This window comes from Vulpes lagopus, chromosome 8, assembly GCF_018345385.1.
Source record: "Vulpes lagopus strain Blue_001 chromosome 8, ASM1834538v1, whole genome shotgun sequence".
NCBI classification, from domain to species: Eukaryota; Metazoa; Chordata; class Mammalia; order Carnivora; family Canidae; genus Vulpes; species Vulpes lagopus.
Genome location: NC_054831.1, coordinates 113,286,653 through 113,305,187, shown reverse-complemented (window position 1 = coordinate 113,305,187; position 18,535 = coordinate 113,286,653).

The following is an 18,535-nucleotide window of genomic DNA, read 5'->3' as shown; positions in this document are numbered from 1 at the left end:
CTACAGCGGGAGCCGGTCCCCAAGCCTCGCTCACCCCAGTGACCTGCGCGCTCTGTAGGGGGTCGCGCCGGCCGGGGCCAGGGTGGGGCAGCTGCTGGGGGAGCCCGGCTGACGCGGCTCGGACTTGCCCTTTCCACAAGAGGGCCTGGTACTCAGGGGCTGATCTGAGCGAGGGAATGGGGGTGGCCCGAAGGGAGGCTGCAGCTGCGCCAGGGTCGTGACCTCGTGGGCCAACAAGAACCGCACCCGGGGGAGGTGCTTGGCGAGTTTTGCAAACTCACATTTGGGGGCTTGATGTCTGTGTTTCTACTAATGCGTCTCCTCGGTTTTCCCCAGACCCAGAGGGCCTCGGTGGGTTGGCAGACCGAAGGGCTGTGCCCCAAGGCCGCGGGCCACGACTGAGTTCCCAGCGAACGGGTTTCCGAGCCTCTCTCTGCTTCCTCCCAGATCCTGGGAAGGGGAGAGGGTGTTGGGCCTCCCCTTTCCAAGGCCTGCCTCTCCCACCTGCAAACCTATCTTATGCTGGCCCAGTCTGACCCCAGATTTGGGACGGAGCCTGAAGTGAGGCCTGGCCTGGGCCGGGGACCCTCCTTCTCTTGCCGCTGTCGCTGGTTGGGCACCCCAGAACTGAAGGACGCCCCCACGCGCCCTGGCCGCGCCCCTGCTTCCTCGGCCCCAGGCCCCAGGCCCCGCGGGCTCCCGGCCCCGAGGCTAGGAGGGCAGGAGAGGAGGTTTCGTTTTCTTGTGTCAAGCAAAAAACGGCAAAAAGGCGGCAGCGGTGCCCCCGGGGGTGGGGGTGGAGGCGCATCGATGGTATCAACATTATTGATGGGGAAATGTTTAGGGCAGGGGCCCGGAGATCAGGTTCCCAGTCCCTCCTCTACCCGGAGGTGGGAGGGACGGAGTAGGGGCCGCGCTGCGGCGGCGGAGGCGGCGGTGCTGGTGCTGGTGCTGGTGCTGGTGCTGGTGCTGGTGCTGGTGCTGTGTGTGTTGGGATGGGGACGCTTGGACGCACCCGCATTAACCACTCCTGGGGCTTATCTGTATTTTTCTGGTCTGAAAGTTTGGGAAGGAAGGGGGCCCAGAGAGAGAAAAGGATTGACTCTGCTAGTTACTAGCCCTTAGAACTCTTGGCTAGGGTTGGGGCTGGAGGGGTGGAAGGAGAGAGCCTTAAAACTGACCCAAAGCAAAGACCAAGTTTGGAAACCCCACCGGCGGCTCGGTTACTTTCCACGCCCCGGGGCTTCGCTTCCCCAGGAGTTTCGGAAACTCCTTCCTCGCCCGAACCGCGGGCGCCCAAAGCCTCCACCTCGCCTCGGCCACGGGAGAGGCTTCGAACCTGGGGCCTCGGGGGGAGCGGGCTCGGGGGTGGGTGCCCCGGTCCCCGCGGAGTCGAAGCCGTGCGCGCCGGGCGCGCTCGCTCCCCAGCAGCCAAGTCGCGGCGGCGAAAAGGCGCACTTTCAGGGGGACTCCCGCCGCCCACAGCCAAGGGCTATCTCCAGACCGGCGCCGGGTGCCGCGCGGGGACCAGGCGCCCCGGCGCCGGCTCCGGCGGGAAAGTCAGCCGTGGCGAGCGGAGGGCGGGCTTGGTCACCACCCGCACGCCTCCCGGCCGGAGGTCCCGTGCAGCCTGCCCGCGGCAAACTTCCTCTTCCATCTCTTGCAGGGCCATCCGCACGGCAGCATTTAGAAGCTGACTTCGCTGGCGACTGCAAGTGCCTGCGATTTTTGCTTCCCGTCCACATTCGGCGTCTTGCACTTAAATTCGCTGCGCCCCGCATGCAACAGTGCCTCGCTAAGGGGTCTCTGGGTACAAAATGCCTCCCAAAGGAAATGTCTCGAGGTACAGAAAGTGGAAAAGACTAATCGAATTTATAAAAAAGAAAACTTTTGCTTCCTTTGGGTTAAAATCCCATTGCGGTTTTTCTCAGCGTGGAAAAAAAAAATTATCATCCTGCAACAGAGTGTAGCTAATTCCTGGAACCTAGTAGTAGGATGTTCAGAAAGCCCAGCAGGGCTCACAGATTCTCATCTTTGAGCTCAAGAGGTAGGACCTTTGGATCCAGTGAAAAATGATGAGTTCTTCTGTCATCTGCTGGGATTGGGTGTGAGATCTGTGGAGCCCTGGACTCTGTGTGCTTTTGGGGGTGTGCCTGGGGGGTCTGCCAGGAAACTCATTTTCATTCATATAGGAGATCCTCTCAAATGACCTCCCAGTGGGAACTCCTAGATAAACTCATGGAGCAAATCTCTTACAACCAACCCTAAAGAAAAAAAAAAAAAAAGATACTCCACCACTTTCTCTAGAACAACATCCCTCGTTAAAGAAGAGAACAACAATTTGCAAAGAGATGTGCATCTTGTTTTTATGAAAAGCTTGTGTGCCTGGAGACCTTGCCTGGGGATGGCCAGGGTTCCAGGAGGAAAGCACCTTTTGCTTTCTGTTTGGTAGAAGTCCGATGGCCAGCTCTGGTTGCAGAACCATCCTGGGGTCCTGGCTCTTGCCTGCCTAGCGGCCTTGCTCCCAAGGCCCATCATTCACATTACTGGGAATTTACAAACCGCACAGATGTCAGCTGAGCTCGGACTTCATAGGGGATATTTCTCTGGGTTTCTCTCTGCTGAGAAAGAGCTCTCTGAGAAGGAGAGAAGTGTTCCTTCTCCTCGGAGCTTGCAGCTTGAGTCAGAGTTGTGGCTGTATCTTGGCCCCACAATCAACTTCAGTTCCTCAGTGGTGCGCAGTTGACACCTGCATCCTTTTGGGGCCATATGTGGGATGAGTACAAAGGGGTGGGGCCGGTGAGGCGAGTGGACAGCCCACCCAACTCTTCCTTCCCCTTTTCCAGCTCAGTGAAGTTTCTTAAGTACCCTACTATAATTTCTTTCTCTCACTTTTCCTCCTCCTCTCTCTGGCCACAGCAACAGCACGGTTCTCCCTGACTTAATCCCCAGTTTAAGGTGGGGTTTTAAATTTAAGAGACTCCCGTTTCCCAATTCTAAACCTGTGTCTCCCAGCTTTCTGGTGCCTTCCCCAAACAGGAGCAATTATCTCTTAAATCATAATCCTGAAACCATCAACACCTACCCTCTGGGATCAGGAACTAGCTCCACCTTTTTCTCCCTCTTCCCCACTTATAATTCTCATTCTGCCCTGGCCTCCGCTCTTTCATCCAGAGTACCCCCCCACCCCCACCCCAGACTCTCCGACCTATTTTGTAGTAAAAACTCAGTCCCCGAGAAGCTTTGCTCAGAGAAACTTTGCTTGGGCCCTGCCAGATGCAACTTTTATTTAGAACTTGGCTCAGGACTTGCTGTGGCCTTTGCTTAGGGACCAAAGACAGGAAGATGGTAGCGCATCTCCTTCTCCCACTTAAACAAAATGATTCCCTCATTTCCAGGTTTGTTTTTATTTTCTCTCTCTATCCCGGACCCCACAGCACTTTCCTTTTGGGAGAACAGTGCTGAGAAAGCTGGCCTCTAGTCCCAGCCTCCTTGACAGGTGTCTCTTCTGCTGATCTCAAGTGACTGTCCCTGGCCAGCGTTATTCACACACCCTACCTGGGCCTTAGATACGGGGGTTCACATCCTGGCTGTCCCTGAACCACGTCCTGGGAACACCGTCCGGGGTGTACACCCATGGATTGGGTAGTAGCCTTGGTCAAATTAATATCCCTGCACTCCCGTTTCCTGCTGCGTGAAATGCAGCTGATGGAGAGGGAACACGGTGCTTCAGAGCATCCAGCAAGGAGTCAACTCTGCCTCCTTCGAACAGCGTGACCTCCATATACCTCCGGCAGCTCCTTCATCTGTTCCGTGGAGATAATAATAGTCCTTATTTCATAGGGCTCTTGAGGGTTAAAAGAGTTAATATGTATGAGGAGTTTAGAATAGTGGCTGGCATATAATTAGCATAATATAAGTGTTAACTATTATTGTTATCACCCCACAGGTTGTTAGGATCAAATGCAGGAGGATGGTTAAAATATCATTCCCCGTTCACTCATCCATCCCTCTATCCGTTTATTCATTCACCCTGCAGAGTAACATGCTAGGCGCGGGGGGATACCACGGAAACACTGCTGTTCCTGCCCTTGCTTATGCGCAGTTAATCAAAGGGTTTATTTTCTGGGAGTGTGGTATTGCTTGGCTCAGTGTTGGGGGGTGAGTGGAACAGCCTAGGAGCAAGAGTAAAAACGGTGCTTGGTTTCACGGCATTTCTAACATTTTTAAATTTTTTTGATTTTTCTAACATTTTTGTAGGAAGTCCCGACTAATACAGAAAATTGAAACTAGAGCAGGTTGTGTATGAGCCCAAGCCTAATTGTGCATGTGGGCCAGGGACAGATCATCTGCCTGCTTCTGGAAGGTTCCTGAGCACTGGTGCCATGCAAATGGTCTGTTGCTTAGATGCCAGCCTGTATTCACCTCGTTGTTTTATTTGGCTCACATATGTGTATTTTGACTGTGTGGACTCCTCTGAATTGAGCAGAAAACAAAACAACAATAAAACAGGTGCTGTTTTTCTTTGGGCCCCTTGAAAGGTATAAACCATGCGTAGTGTTTACTTAGGCCTCCTGTTGCTGGCTCTTTTCCTTTCCATTTTTGTCAGATTATAAAAATGGAGCGTGGTCATAGTAACAGAGCACTCTGTCGCCAAATCTATTGGTTGGGGTGGGAAATCCTGTCAGCCTGTCCTGCCCTCCCAGGTGTGTGTCTGTCGGGTCTGGATGCAGACCACCTCCAGGTGGCTGCTGTGCCCACCTTGTGATGAGTATTATGACCAGGTTGTGATCAAAGGTAATTTCCCATTTACCGTCAGAATGCAGAGTGCTCTTGTGAACACCCCTCTCCTCTGCTTTGAGATGAAAACGCTTTGTATGGTTAAGATCTAGAAGAAGAATGAAAGTCTGAGCAAGAAATTCCCCTTTGCGGTGGTGGTATTCTGTTAAATGGGAGACGATCCCACGGATATGTTTGCGGGATCCTAACGGCGTCTTTGGGAAGCTTCTGGTGGCAAATGTGGACAGTCACAGATGTCAGCAAGTGGAGGCCGAGGTTTCTTTTTTCTCTGGCGTGGAGGGAACGGACTCGATTTAATCTGTCACTTGATGTCCTTTACCTCAAAAATAGTGCCTGGGGGCCCTCGGGGGCTTTATTTAGAGGCTCTTAGGAGCTTGGCAGTATGTAAATTATGCGTGAGTGTCCTTCATAGTTCCCGGTGGTCACAATCAGGGATTTAAACATGATTTAGCATTTCAGATGATTTGTAGGCACGATGGAGCCAGCCAGTGCAGTGGGGAGAGCCCAGGCTGGTTTTCTCACCAGTGCATTAAGTAGGTTTCCAAGTCCTGGCTGCTCCTTCCGTTCTCTTTCTGGCCTCTGAGTTGATCTACGAGTAGCTCCCAGTGTTGGTAGGTGGCCTCCCAAAAGTCAGTACTAGATCAAGCAGTTCGGAGATTTGTCACAACAAAAGGTCTTATAACTTTAAAACAATGCAACACAGTCTATAGTGACCTTTTGCCTGTTCATTCACTCATTCATTCATTCATTCATTCCATTAGCCAACACTTACTGAGCACCTACTGTATGCCAGTCAGTATTTTGGGCATGGAGGATATAATTGTGAAAAGATGGAGGTCTCTCTGGTTTTCTGGAGTCTACATTCTATTTTTTTAAGATTTTATTTTTTTTATTTTTTAAGATTTTATTTATTTGGAGAGGGGGGGAAAGAGAGAGCACAAGCAGGGGGAGTGGCAGGCAGAGGGAGAGGGAGAAGCAGACTCCCTGTTGAGCAGGGAGCCTGATGTGGTGTTTGATCCCAGGACCCTGAGACCATGACCTGAGCTGAAGGCAGATGCTTAACCTACTGAGCCACCCGGGTGCCCCCTGTAGTCCACAGTCTAATGAAGGGGAGATATATATATATATATACACATACACAGAGAGAGAGAGAGAGACTCAATACATTCAGAGAATGGTAAGTACTTTAGAGAATGTAACACTGTGTGATGTGATGGAGAATGACTGGGTGGAAACATGGGGGGAACAGGAGGAAAGTTTAGGAAGGCCTGGGGGGAAGTGACCTTCACACTGAGATGAGAATGAGGGGAGGGTGTCAGCCATGCCACAATTTGGGGACACAAGCATTCTGGGCCAAGGGAAGAGCAATTGCAAAGGTCCTGAGGAGGGAGTGGGTTCAGGAAAGTGTGGTCCTTATTCTTCTTCTCCTCTCCTCATTATTCTACTTTCAGGAGGAATTGAGAAATTAAATATCTTTTTTTTTTTTATTTAAGAAAAATTGGTTTTTCTAGTTGAACGGATAAAACAAGTTGTGGCATATGGAATACTACTCGGCCATGAAAAGGAACTAAGTGCTGATAGTTGCGGTGATGTGGATGAATTTCAAAGTATCTTGCTGTGTGAAGGAAAGCAGAAACAAAAGCGCACATAAGGCATTGTTCAATCTATGGAATGTTCTAGAAACTGCAAACTCATCTATGGTGACAGAGAGCAAGTCTGTGGTGTAATGGTTGCCTGGGGACAAAAGGGAAGGGAAGGAGAGATTGTTGAGGGGCCCGGGGAAAGTCATGGTGGTCATAGTTATGTTTGTTATCTTGACTGTAGTGATAGTTTCACAGTGACAGACACATTTCAAAATGGTTCCGACTGTATACCTCACGTGTGTGTGGGGTCAGGATACTTCAATCATAGCTCCACAATGTTGAAAAATTAGGTATCTCGTTTTGGAAAATGTGGGAAGTGGGTGTTAGAGATAAGGAATTCATTCATTCATTCATTCATTCATTCATTTTAGAGATAAGGAATTTAAAGAGAAAATGGAAGATGCCACTATCATATTTAAACACTCCAACCCTAAGTATTCTTTGGGCCTTGGTCACATTTGATCTGGGAACAAGTATCGGCTGGGGTGGGTGTGGGACTAGGGTTGGCACTGAATCACTTACCTTGACCCTGGAAAAAGCATAAAGTTTTCCTCGTGTTTTTGAGTAGTAGTGACTTTTTCTATTATTCTACCCAGAAGCCAAAAGTCTTTTGAATGCCAGGTGCTAGTCTAGTCTTGGAATTAGAGCCCCTATGGGTGTTGAGAGAGAAATTTCCAGCCCCCAGCAGCTGGTGCATCCAGATGGAGTTCAGGGTCTGAAGCTAGACCAATACTGTTCACACCAACTTACAGTTTACTGACAAAGGATTAATTTGAAATGCCATAGACCAGTTGTCATCTGAAGGACCATCTTTAGTGAGGAACAAGGGTTTTTGTTTTTGTTGTTGTTGTTTTCCCAATCTGTCATGGACCAATACTTTTTTCAAAATATCATACTAGAAAATATGAATAATATTCCCAGAAAAAGTTCCAAGGAAAAAAACAGAATAGAAAACAGAATTGCACAAAATAAGCTCAAAATTGTATTGCAGATTCAGTGAACATAAATTATTCTGGTAAACTGTCAAAGTAGTTTCTTTTTGTTTGTTTTTTAAATATTTTTCTTATTTATTTGAGAGGGTGAACAAGTCAGAAGGTGTGAGGGGTAGAGGGAGAGGGAGGAGCAGACTCGCCGCTGAGCAGGGAGCCTGACGACGTGGGGCTCAATCGCAGGAACCTGAGGTCATGACCTGAGCTGAAGGCAGATGCTTAACCTTCTGAGCCACCCAGGACCCTGTCAAAGTAGTTTCTAAATGCTTGCAGTTCTTTAGTTCTGGTGTTGCAGACTGACAGCAAACCAGACCGAGCACTAGCCGGTGGACCACAGTTGGAGTAGCCTTGGGGTAGTTCAGAACCTCACAGCCACAAGGTGGGTGATGGCATGTGACGTATTAGTTCCTCTTATTGCTCAGGGACCCAGGCTGGCCAGAACCCCCCAGGACCACTTACCTCTGGTCATAAGGAGCTTCTCCATTTTATCACCGGGGACACACAGATGTCACAGTCGTCTATGTGGGGAAAGCTAGGCAGTTCCATAGACCAGCAGTTCTCACACTTCAGTGGGCAAAACAGTTGGGAGGGCAAGGATCTGTGAAAAATGCACGCTTGTGAACCGCAGCTCTAAAGATTCTAATTCAGTATCTGCACAGTGAGGGCCAGGAGTCTGCGTTTTCACCAATACCCTAGTTACACCGTAGTTGACTTTAATATGTGTGTTCCAGAGATCTCATTTTGAGAAGCGCTTATGCAGGCAGTGGAGGTGGGTCAGTGGTGGGGATTTCTCTGTCGACACGTGCTTACATCTCTCTACAAGCTGAATCAAGGACCAGAAATTAAGCTGGAAGATGCTTCCATCAGGGTTCTTAGCTTCAGCAAGAGACACTCAGGAGGGCAAGCAAATCAGGCTCAGCCTGTCTAGGTTTGGTCTCCAGGGCAGCTCCTAAGGAGACATGACTATTGCCACTGGAAGCCGTCCCAGTGCTGACCCCATAGAAACCGGGCATCACAGAAGCTTCTGGGCATTGGCTATCGTTCCCACTCCCATGACATCTTCAGAAGCCTGGACTCTTTATGGGCCCTGGCTCCTGAGTCAAAGTCTTTAGCGGGGCATTGGGTGGCTGCTTCAGAGTCACAAGGGAGGCTGGGAACATAGATGTCCAGCATTTTTAGCTTCTGTCTCAGAGAAGTCTAAGGTTCATGTAGTGGGGATTTCCCTGAGCTAGAAGAGCCTGAAGAATGACAGGTGTCTCTGTGACTTGTATAGCTCATCCCCCTTCTGAGACGTTACAGAGATCTCTTAATTTTTCTGAGCATCACTGAAGGCCCACAGGAAAGGTGCCAAGGATGGTGGCAAGCTTACTTCAAGCATCTAGGGCGACAGCTGCCCTTTTGTTGAGCTCCATCCTCTGCATTGGAATGGAGCTCCATCCTCTGCATTGGAATGGAGCTCTGCCTCTTTCATACGCCTAGCAGCTCAACCTAATGTGTTGGAGAATCCCTAAGACTCACCAGGCACCATCAGCCCGTAGCCACCAGCATCCCCCACCTCGCCCCCCTGCCAAACGTTCTCAGAGCAAAGGGATGGAGAAGAGAGCTGCCATTTGTTGCATACTTGCCAGGACTCAGGCTTGGGGCTGAGCACAGTACCCACATTAATGAGCTTCATGAATTCCCCCAGGAACTTTGTAAAGAAGTGTCTATGTTTCCCATTTTATAGATGAGAAAACTGAGGCTCTGGAGTCATTTCCCTGGAATCACAGAGGTTTGGGGCTGCTGGGGACCTGCAACCAGGTCTCAGATAGCTTTATGAGAAGACAAAACAAACTAAGCCAAATGGAACTAAGGGATAAGAAAGTTTTTGAGTTTTAGGAAGGCCAGGTGAGGTGGGGACTCGGGGCAGGAGTTTGGAGTCGGCCCCATGGACACAATCAGAACTTCCTTTTTTGATTTCAGATGACAGGAAGATATAGTTTAAGGGTGCAGATTCATTAAAATCTCCAGAGCTGTGGTTGCTTTGTATTTTTTTATGGATGGTCTTTAAATGCCTTTGATTTAGAACTGATGGAGCTGATGGAGCGCTTTGAGTAAAAAAATTACCCCCATGCATTAAACTGTCTCTAATTCTAGACGGGTTCACGTTGGAAGCCAGCAGTCAGGCTGAGTGACCCCACCCAGACCCTGATCCTGCCTTTAGTATGGTTCAGTAGTTAAAACAGGCAGAAACTTCTGTTTCTTCCTTTTGCCCTGATGATTGTAGTGGAAACGTAGTATGGGTATAGAGGAAAGAGCCAAGATTGAGGAAATGGATGTTGGAATTAAAACCCTCGCCCTGGTTATTAGTAGCAGGATTTCCCTCCAGGCTCTTTTTTTCCCCCCTCCAGGCTCTTAAGCTGGTGGGGCTTTATTATCTTTCTATGTAAATCCAGTGACTTCATCTGTATAGTCACCTGCCTGGGGCAGGGGTGGTGGTGAGAGGCCCTGACTGTTGGCATCACAAGGCCAGGACACATGGTAGGTGTTCAGTAAATACTTGTGGAATGAAAGGATCTAGGGAGAGCCTGGCTGTTGTCTTGCATCTGCGCACGCTCTAAAATGCTGACAGGTGCTAGCAGGCTTATACTCTGGTGCCAGAGTAGCATCTCAAACTTCGGTGCACTCAGAAATAATCAGAGGGAACTTGTGCAGATTTGGAATTGGAAGGTGAGGAGTGGGGCCTGGGAGTCTAGATTTCTCCCAGGCTGTCAGGTGATGCAGATGCTGCTGGTCATGGACCACTTTGTGTATTGAGGGTGTAAATGAAGGACCAGCAAAGGACAAACTCCTGCAAGGTGGGAATGGGGTGACAGAAAGGGGTCCACTGGGCCAGCGAGCTTCCAATAGGAGCATGGCTCAATTTCCCAGTTCCTCCTTTATCCAGAAATGTTCCTGGTTGGGCACCATGCCTGTGAAGGAACAAAAAGTGCATACCCTTTTGCTCCTGCGAGTGATGAGTGTGGCCTGGCCATGGTATCTCATGTTTGCCATATTTGGTGAAAATGTGGCTCTGGCTGCCCGTTACCCTGAGTCACCACGCAGAGTTATTAATGCGTGGCACTAGCATTAATAACTACTAATACTTGTTAGACACGGTGCGCGTTGAGCAGCTGGCACATGCTTGGCACACACTAGGCCGTCCAGGAAAGGTAGCTGGTGATGATGATGATTGTTTTATGAAATGTTTTCACATCTCCCTGCGAGTTCTCTTGCAGCTCGATGACATGGGCATTAGTTGTGTGGATTCTGGAACGTTCATCTCCAGATCCTGGACGTGCAGTATCTGGGCTTATTCACACCTCTGCACCTTTGCTAAGAAGCAGCATTTCCTCCTGGGGGCAATTTAACGACAGCTGGGGACATTTTTGGTTGTCATGGTTAGGGTGTGTTCCTGGCACCTAAGGGGTAGAGACACAGATGCTGCTAAAACAATGCAGAGGACAGTCTCCACAGTAAATAGTCCCAGGGTTCAAGATGTCATAGCACTGAGGTTCAGGAAACCCTAGTTCAAATGGTGCCTCTTCCAGAGAACACTTTCTGTAGTTCCACCTGTGACTATTCTATAGGTTTCTAAGCTGACCATGGAGCAGGAAAAAAAAAAAAACAAAAACAAAAAAACAACTCATGTTATTTTCCTAACTTTCAAGGCTGCTAGCCTCTTAGTGTTGTGGATTCAAATCCAGACCAGGGAGAGCTTCCCTGCCGTCCCCACCCCTAGCCCTATGCCTTACAGTAAGGGTCTTATGGGTTGGGTGATTCAGTTTTCCCATTCTGGTGGAGCAAGGAAGGAAGCAAAGGGCCCCGGTGGGTGGGTGCCTGTGCCATCTACTTCAGAACTGGGCCCTGCAGCTCTTGGGCCACTGCCTGCCTCTCTCTGGTGGAGATAGACAAGAGAAGCCTGCTGGGGAGAGGAAGCCGAATGCAACATCCAGACTTGGCTCCCCCCCTCCCCATACTCCCCAAAGACAGAAGAAGAAGGGGAAGAAAAAAGCATGCTAGACAACTCGTTTGGCAGGATAATGCCTTTTCCTCTCCAAAATGCGAGGAACGCCTAATGAGGTGTGGCCTCTCTGGAGTAACTGAAGTTGGAATGCTTCTCGCCAGTGCGTGGGTCTCTGCAACACCTCCCTTCCAGCCAGGGCTGCCCCCCACCCTCCGGCAGCGATCCCCGGGGGCCTCTGCTCTCCTGACACGACACGAGGGAATAAAACTGGGGGATCCTTGGGGATGGCCCAGCCAGCACCAGAGAACCCTGGGAAAGGCTGCCGCACAGCACAAGGAAATGTCGATTGGAAAGTGAGAGGGCAGGTGCCAGGCCAGCGGCATGTCGCGTCCTGGAAGTGGTTTCCTTGCTGCAAGCTTGTGCTGGGGATGTTTATCAGAGGCGGAGACAGGCCCCACAATGGGACAGGCCTTGATTCTGTCTCTGGCAGCCTTTTACTGCTAGTGATAGGTGCCATCAGTGTCTGGCTTGAGAAATGACCATGCTGCAGGCACCTCCATCCGTGCAGCGTATTGATCGGCTGTGTCCCACCTCCCTGGAGTGAGGGAAGAGAAGTGAAAAAGTCTGAGGGGCTGCAGGACCGCCGGGCAGTGTGGGACTGGGGGCTGCGGCTGCCCCCGTGGTGACAGCGTACATGATGGTCTTCGTGGCTTCTCCCCTGCCATCACCATTCTGTGGTCCCCCGGGGACGAGTCAGATCTGCATGCACAGTGACCTCTCAGAAAGGCACATGCCTCTTTGGATTTGTTTTCTTCATCAAAGTGCTGTGGCTGTGGTTCATTTTTCCACCATTGACACATTGGGCCTGAAAGCAATTAATGTGGGGCGGAACACCTGAGAAACCCATTCGTAAATAATCCTTTCTTGGGGGGCCCCAGCATTGGGGAGCTAGGGGAGATTTCTACACCTGAAGCCTGCAGGCCAAACTCAAGAGAAGGGTGTGTACCCAACCCTCTGACTTTGCATGTGGGACTAAACAGCTTATTGCCGTAAGCCCCAAGGAGACTTTTTTTTTAAGATTTTGTTTATTCATGAGAGACAGAGAGGGAGGCAGAGACAAAGGCAGAGGGGGAGAAGCAGGCTCCCTGTGTGTGGGGGTATAATACGGGACTCGATCCCAGGACCACGGGATCATACCCTGAGCTGAAGGCAGATGCTCAACCACTGAGCCAACCAGGGACCCCCAGAGAGGACATTTTTATGGCATGTTCATTAAGAGTTCATGATATAGAAGAGACAGGATATGCCACCAACCCCAACCAGGGCATGAGACCCATCTTCTGAGTAAACACATGAAGGCACTTGAGCAAAAGTTCTGTCTGTGGCCGTTGAGCCTACAGAGAAAAGGTCTGTTGAGAATAAGGCCGGCTGAAAGGAGTCAGCATGTGGGAGTGTGTGCGGTGGGGAGAGGGGCCTTCCTGGCAGTCTGGCTGGGGTACAGATGAGGCCTAGGCCAAGCCACTCAGTTTCTGTAAGTCTCAGTGTATTAGTGGTAATAACGGGACCTGGCCTCTGAGATTGTTGGATGGGGACAATGGACTAACGTATGTAAAATGTATAGCCCGTCCCAGGGGTTTCATGATGGCCCATAAATGTTAGGAGGAAGAAGATGCTGTTGGTGGTGACATAGATGGCCACGATCACTTGGTGTCTGCAGCGTACCAAATTGCAAAGTGCAGTCTGATGCCCGCGTCTGACCCATAACCCCATCACGTGAGAAGCTGGTTCACCCACTTCCAAGCATGCTTGCCGAGCAGTCGTAGAATGTGGCTGTGGGACGATTGTTTGAACTCCAGATCTGGTCTTGCCCTCTGACTTCAAACCCTGTCCCTTCACTGCCCTGACTTCCTCATGCTGTTTGGTTGGCTGTGGGTCCCGAGACTGTGAAGCAGTTTTCACGTTGCGGCCCGCAAACCCCGGTTAAGGAGAATTTGTTGCCAAAATCGTTACTCGACACTCTTGTCTGCTTGGTGTTGGCTTTTGGAGCCTTCATGCTGTTGTGTTCATCGAGTGTTGCCAATTGGTGGTGAATACGGCAAGCGGGGGACCCCAAGCAGCCAGAGGCTCAGTGTGGAGGGAAGGTTGCCAATTCGGCAACTAGGATTCTGTGTACCCTTTTTGGTCAATTAAAACCTTGTGTTTTACTCAGATCATCCCTTCCTGGGGCCATCTGAGTTCGTAAGAATCTCAATAGCTTACATGCGCTGAGCCAGGCATTCACTGAAATGCTTTACAAGTGCAATCTCAGTTATAGGCTTCACAGCAGACTTACAAAGAAGGCCCTTTTATATGGCAGCGTTCTTGGCTGCAAGCAACCGAGGCCGACTTGCTATTCCAGAAGGACGGAGTTTATGGGAAGGGTGCTGGGGCTTCCAGAGTGGTTGGGAGGCTGGAACGCAAGGCTGTGAGAATGGCCCCGGTGAGCCCCAGAGGGCCAGGCAGCAGAGGAGGGCCATTCCGCGTGCCGGCTCTGCTGTCCAATCAACATGACTTCCAATCCTCTCTGTGCCCTAGAGTCACTCAATCTGGATGTGCTGGGCTTACAGCGAGACCTGCCATGTGGGCTACCTGGCTGGCTCAGTCAGTAGAGCATGTGACTCTTGATCTTGGGGTTGTAAGTTCCAGCCCCACATTGGGCATAGAGTTTTCTTAAAAAACAAAAACAAAAACAAACCCCAAACCTGCCATTTGGCTGGGTCAGGGCAGAAAGAAGTTCTTATCTTTTAAGCACCAGCAATGCCAGGCAGGCTCCATCTTCTGCCAATATGGCACACTACTGGGGATCCCCAAAGGACTTTTGAATGTCGGGTGGGGACTGGATTGTACATGGCCCAAGGTGACAGATAACTGCCACAGTAATGTTAATGGCCCCATTGTACAGATGTATAAACCGAGGCTCCGAGGGTTGGGCCAACTGCCCAGTTTCCACAGGCATCAAGTGGCAGAGCTGGGATTTGCTCCTACAATTTTCATGGTAAGCTTCTGACCACTGAGCAGCTCTGCCTTTCCTCAGGGACTTCCTTTCATCGGTTGGGATGAGCTCTGGGCTGACTGTTAACATAATTCTCTACTCAGACTGATCTAACAATGAGGAAGTTTATTAGCTCCCATGCTCAGAGTTGTTTAATCCAGGGCCTCCATCATGCTATCAGGGACCTGTGCCAGTCCCATTGGAAGGCTGGGTCCCCTCGTGGCTACGGTGGCAATCACAGGCGTCGTGGCTCCTTGCTTCCTTGTTCATGTCCCACTGGGGAAAGTGAGAATAAATGGTCATCTCCTCTCTCTTTAAAGGACAAGAAAGAACTTTCCCAGAAGTCTCTGGCAAACCTCTCCTGGAGTCTCATTGACCAGAACCGGGTCACATGACCACTACTAAAACACATGTTTAGGTGTGGTTAACCTCAGACCTGTCCCTAGAGGTGGAGACAAACCCCAAAGTGCATGACCCTTCCAAGATGACAGCAGGGATTAGGGAGTTGACCATGGTCACTAAAGGAAATAGTAATGCACTTAAGCATCCATAAATACGTACAAATTTAACTTACCTTTTATTTATAACAAGGACCCAGGCTAGCGAATGTGTTTCCCATACTGATATGTGTGATCCAGTTTGTCTCTTTCTCTAGTTAATAAGTGCTTTTACTTACATAGCAGCTGTATGAAAAGAATGAAGATACATTATTTGTTTGTTGTTCTTGCCAGCCTGGGCTTTAGCATCTGACCAGTCTGTGACAGAAACACATGTCTCACAGACACTCTGCCCTGGAGATTTGCTAACCCACCTCCCATCCCCTTTACATGTTCATTTCGTCTTTCAATGTAGTTTTAAAACATAGCTTGCTCCCTAATGGAGTTACCGGTACCATCCATGGGTGACTTTCAGTTTGGGGTAAGGGTGAGTGCAGGGCAGAGAAGAAACTTCACCAAAGGCATGACACTTCCCAGGTGGAGAGACTTCTCAGAGCAGCGCTGTACCATTGGTCAGGATGCTACGGGTTGCAAGCAACAGAAGCTCAAGCTACCACTGCATAAGGAAGAAGGAGACTGAGGAGATCCTGGATAAGGTGCAGAAAGATGCAACAGGACTTCGGGAACTAATGACATGAGGGGGTCACATGACCTCAGAACACTTCATTTCTTTATCTGCTCCTCACAGAGGATCTGCTTTATCCTATCTACTTGCAGACTGGCTTCTTCCACTTTCGAGACTCTTCTGGAAAGAAATGGGGTTGCCTAGGACAGGGTATGCCTCACTCCAAGATATCGGATGCTCTCTTTCAGTTTTCATTTCGAGGACCCCTGAAGGCCTCTCATTGGTTCAGTGTGGCTCAGGTGCTAAGTCATCTGGGGTCAAGAGTCATGCTGTACTTACAGAGTGATTCCCTATGGGGAGTGGGGTGGTTCTAAGAAGGGAAGTCCTGGGAGCACCGTCCCATGGACCCTATCATACACATCTAGAGCCATTGAGGGAGGGTGGCAGGAGAGAGGGAAGAGAATTTCCCTTGTGAGTCCAGGCACTTGGCCCTGCCTAGGGTTTTCCAAGGAGACTAAAGCTCCCTGTGATCTCATCTCTTCCTCTTGAGGATTCTCTGGAAGCTGCTGGACCTTTCAGGCATTGGTGGTTAACAGGGCTGGACAAATGGGTATAACCTAGTCCCCACCTTCCAAAAGACTACAGATGGGCCAGGGAGACAGATGCGCACACAGCTTAGGAGCCTGCGTGGGGACTCCTGAGGACTTCAGCTGGCATACTCATCGTACATCATGGCAGTTTCGCAGGCGTGGGCTTCTGCGGAATCTCTGCCATGCTCCGGACCTGGTGCTGCATAGTGGTGGCAGGTAAGCGATGGAATGAATAGCCTCTCCTCCGTGCAAGGCAAAATCCAAGAGAGGTGCAGGCTGGCTCCTCATGAGAGGAGAGCAGGGGCAGCTGGGGAAGGCATCACAGATGTGCCCTGCATGGAGCTATGCCTGGAGAGGCCAGGAGATGGGTGGAGAGTTAGATGAAAGGAGGAAGGGTGGGAGGTCCGCTCCCTCTGAATGGCTTTGCAGGCTTCTTGATGCTCCTCTGCCTGGTCTGGGCTCTGACAACCCAACATACTCCCTAGAACACCACCTAAGTCATAGTGATTAAACCTGACTTGTCCCTAAAATTCAGCCACTGCCTGGTCTCCACCACGTCTTCCAGGTGCTTTGTGTCTTTCCAACTAGACAGTCTTGCCCATCTTCACGGTGACTACCAGTCTATGGCCCTTGGTCCATTCTTTCTACTGGGCTTCCACAGAGAAACCCTCAAGTTTCTCTGTGGAAACCAGGCTGGTGGTCTGTTTCCGAGTGGGGATTAGATATTCAAAAGCGTGTATATCAGAACTTGCCAGAAGTGAGAAGTAGGGACTGACCCCCAATTTCCCGTGGGGATCTGGAACCACTGCAGCTTAAAGGAGAGAAGAAGGGCCGAATGACAGAGGAACCACTCAACAGATGTGTGTGGAAAACTGCCTGAGCTACAGGCTGAACCAGGTGAGTAGGATTTACATCTTAGGGACTCAACGCTAGTGACCTTCTGCAGAATGGCAGTACTGTGGAGATGGCCCCAGGGCAGGAAAAAGTGGTCCCAGCAGCACAGGAGCCAGGGAGACAAGGGACAGGATGATCCCAGGCTCTGTGCCCAAGTGAGACACAGTATTTTAGAAGATTTGGGAGGATAAATCAAAAGGCCAAGGTGAAGCTGTGAATAAGCCCTATTTCCTATTCCAGATAGATTTTCTTTAATTTATTTTGTTTTTCATTCAGGTATTTGCTGGCCTATTTGTTTTTAGGGATGTCACCAGATTTCCAGCAGAGTTGATTAGAACCTTGAAGGATGATGATTTCTCTTCTAAAGAAGGGTTCTAAATTTCTAATTCAGGGGCTTTCCAACTTCTTAAAATATGACCAACTCTTTGTTTTTTTTTTTAATATGACTCATTCTTTAAAAATACATTTTATATCAGGATCTTAGTATGCATGAACATACATATGGAAACGAGAGTTTCAAAAAATAAAACTTTCCCATAATACAGGTGGTAGATTCTTTTTTTTTTTTTTTTTTTCAGGTGGTAGATTCTTAACACAGTGCTTCTCAGGGATGGTTCTGAACCAGCAGCATTGGCATCACTTGGAGATGCAGACTCTCAGGCCCCATCCCAGATATGCTCTATCAGAAGTTCTTGGGGGCACCTGGGTGGCTCAGTGGGTTAAGCATCTGACTCTTGATTTTGGCTCAGGTCTTGATCTCAGGGTTGTGGGATTGAGTCCCGTGTTGGGCTCTGTGCTGGGCTTAGAACCTGCTTAAGACTCTCTCTCCCTCATTCCTCTCTTTCAAAAAAAAGTTCTGGGCAGCCCTGGTGGCCCAGCGGTTTAGCGCCGCCTTCAGCCCAGGGTGTGATCCTGGAGACCCAGGATCAAGTCCCACGTCAGGCTCCCTGCATGGAGCCTGTTTCTCCCTCTGCCTGTGTCTCTGCCTCTCTCTCTCTCTCTCTCTGTGTGTGTCTCTCATGAATAAAAAAATAAAAATCTTTAAAAAAATAAGAAAGGTTCTTGGAGCTTTACCAAGACTTCCAAGTGATTCTAATACTTTCCCAAGTTTGGGAACCACTGCATGATATATACTATGTTATTCTAATCTATTAATTAAAAAAAACCCCAAAAACCTTCTTTTCAAGCCACAGGTTTGGTGGTAGCTTAAAGGCTACCTAAAAGAAACCTCTGGGGCTCTGCATGGGCTCCCATGCTTCCTTTTCCAAACTCATCTCATACCATCTGCCCTTGACCGCCTTGCTCTAGCCAGCTCCAGCCAGCTCAAACAGCCCTTTCTTGAAGCTCCTGAACCTTGGCCATGGTGCACGCCTGCGGAAGCCTCCCTCCTCAACTCTTGCAGGGCTGGCTCACGGTCCATAGAGAGCCATGGCTCAGATGCTCTTCCTCAGAAAGATTGCCCTCTCTAATGTGGTCTCAGAAGGTCTGTTTTCTTTTGGTTGGAGCCCTTAGCACAATTGATACTTGTCTGCCTCTGGTTG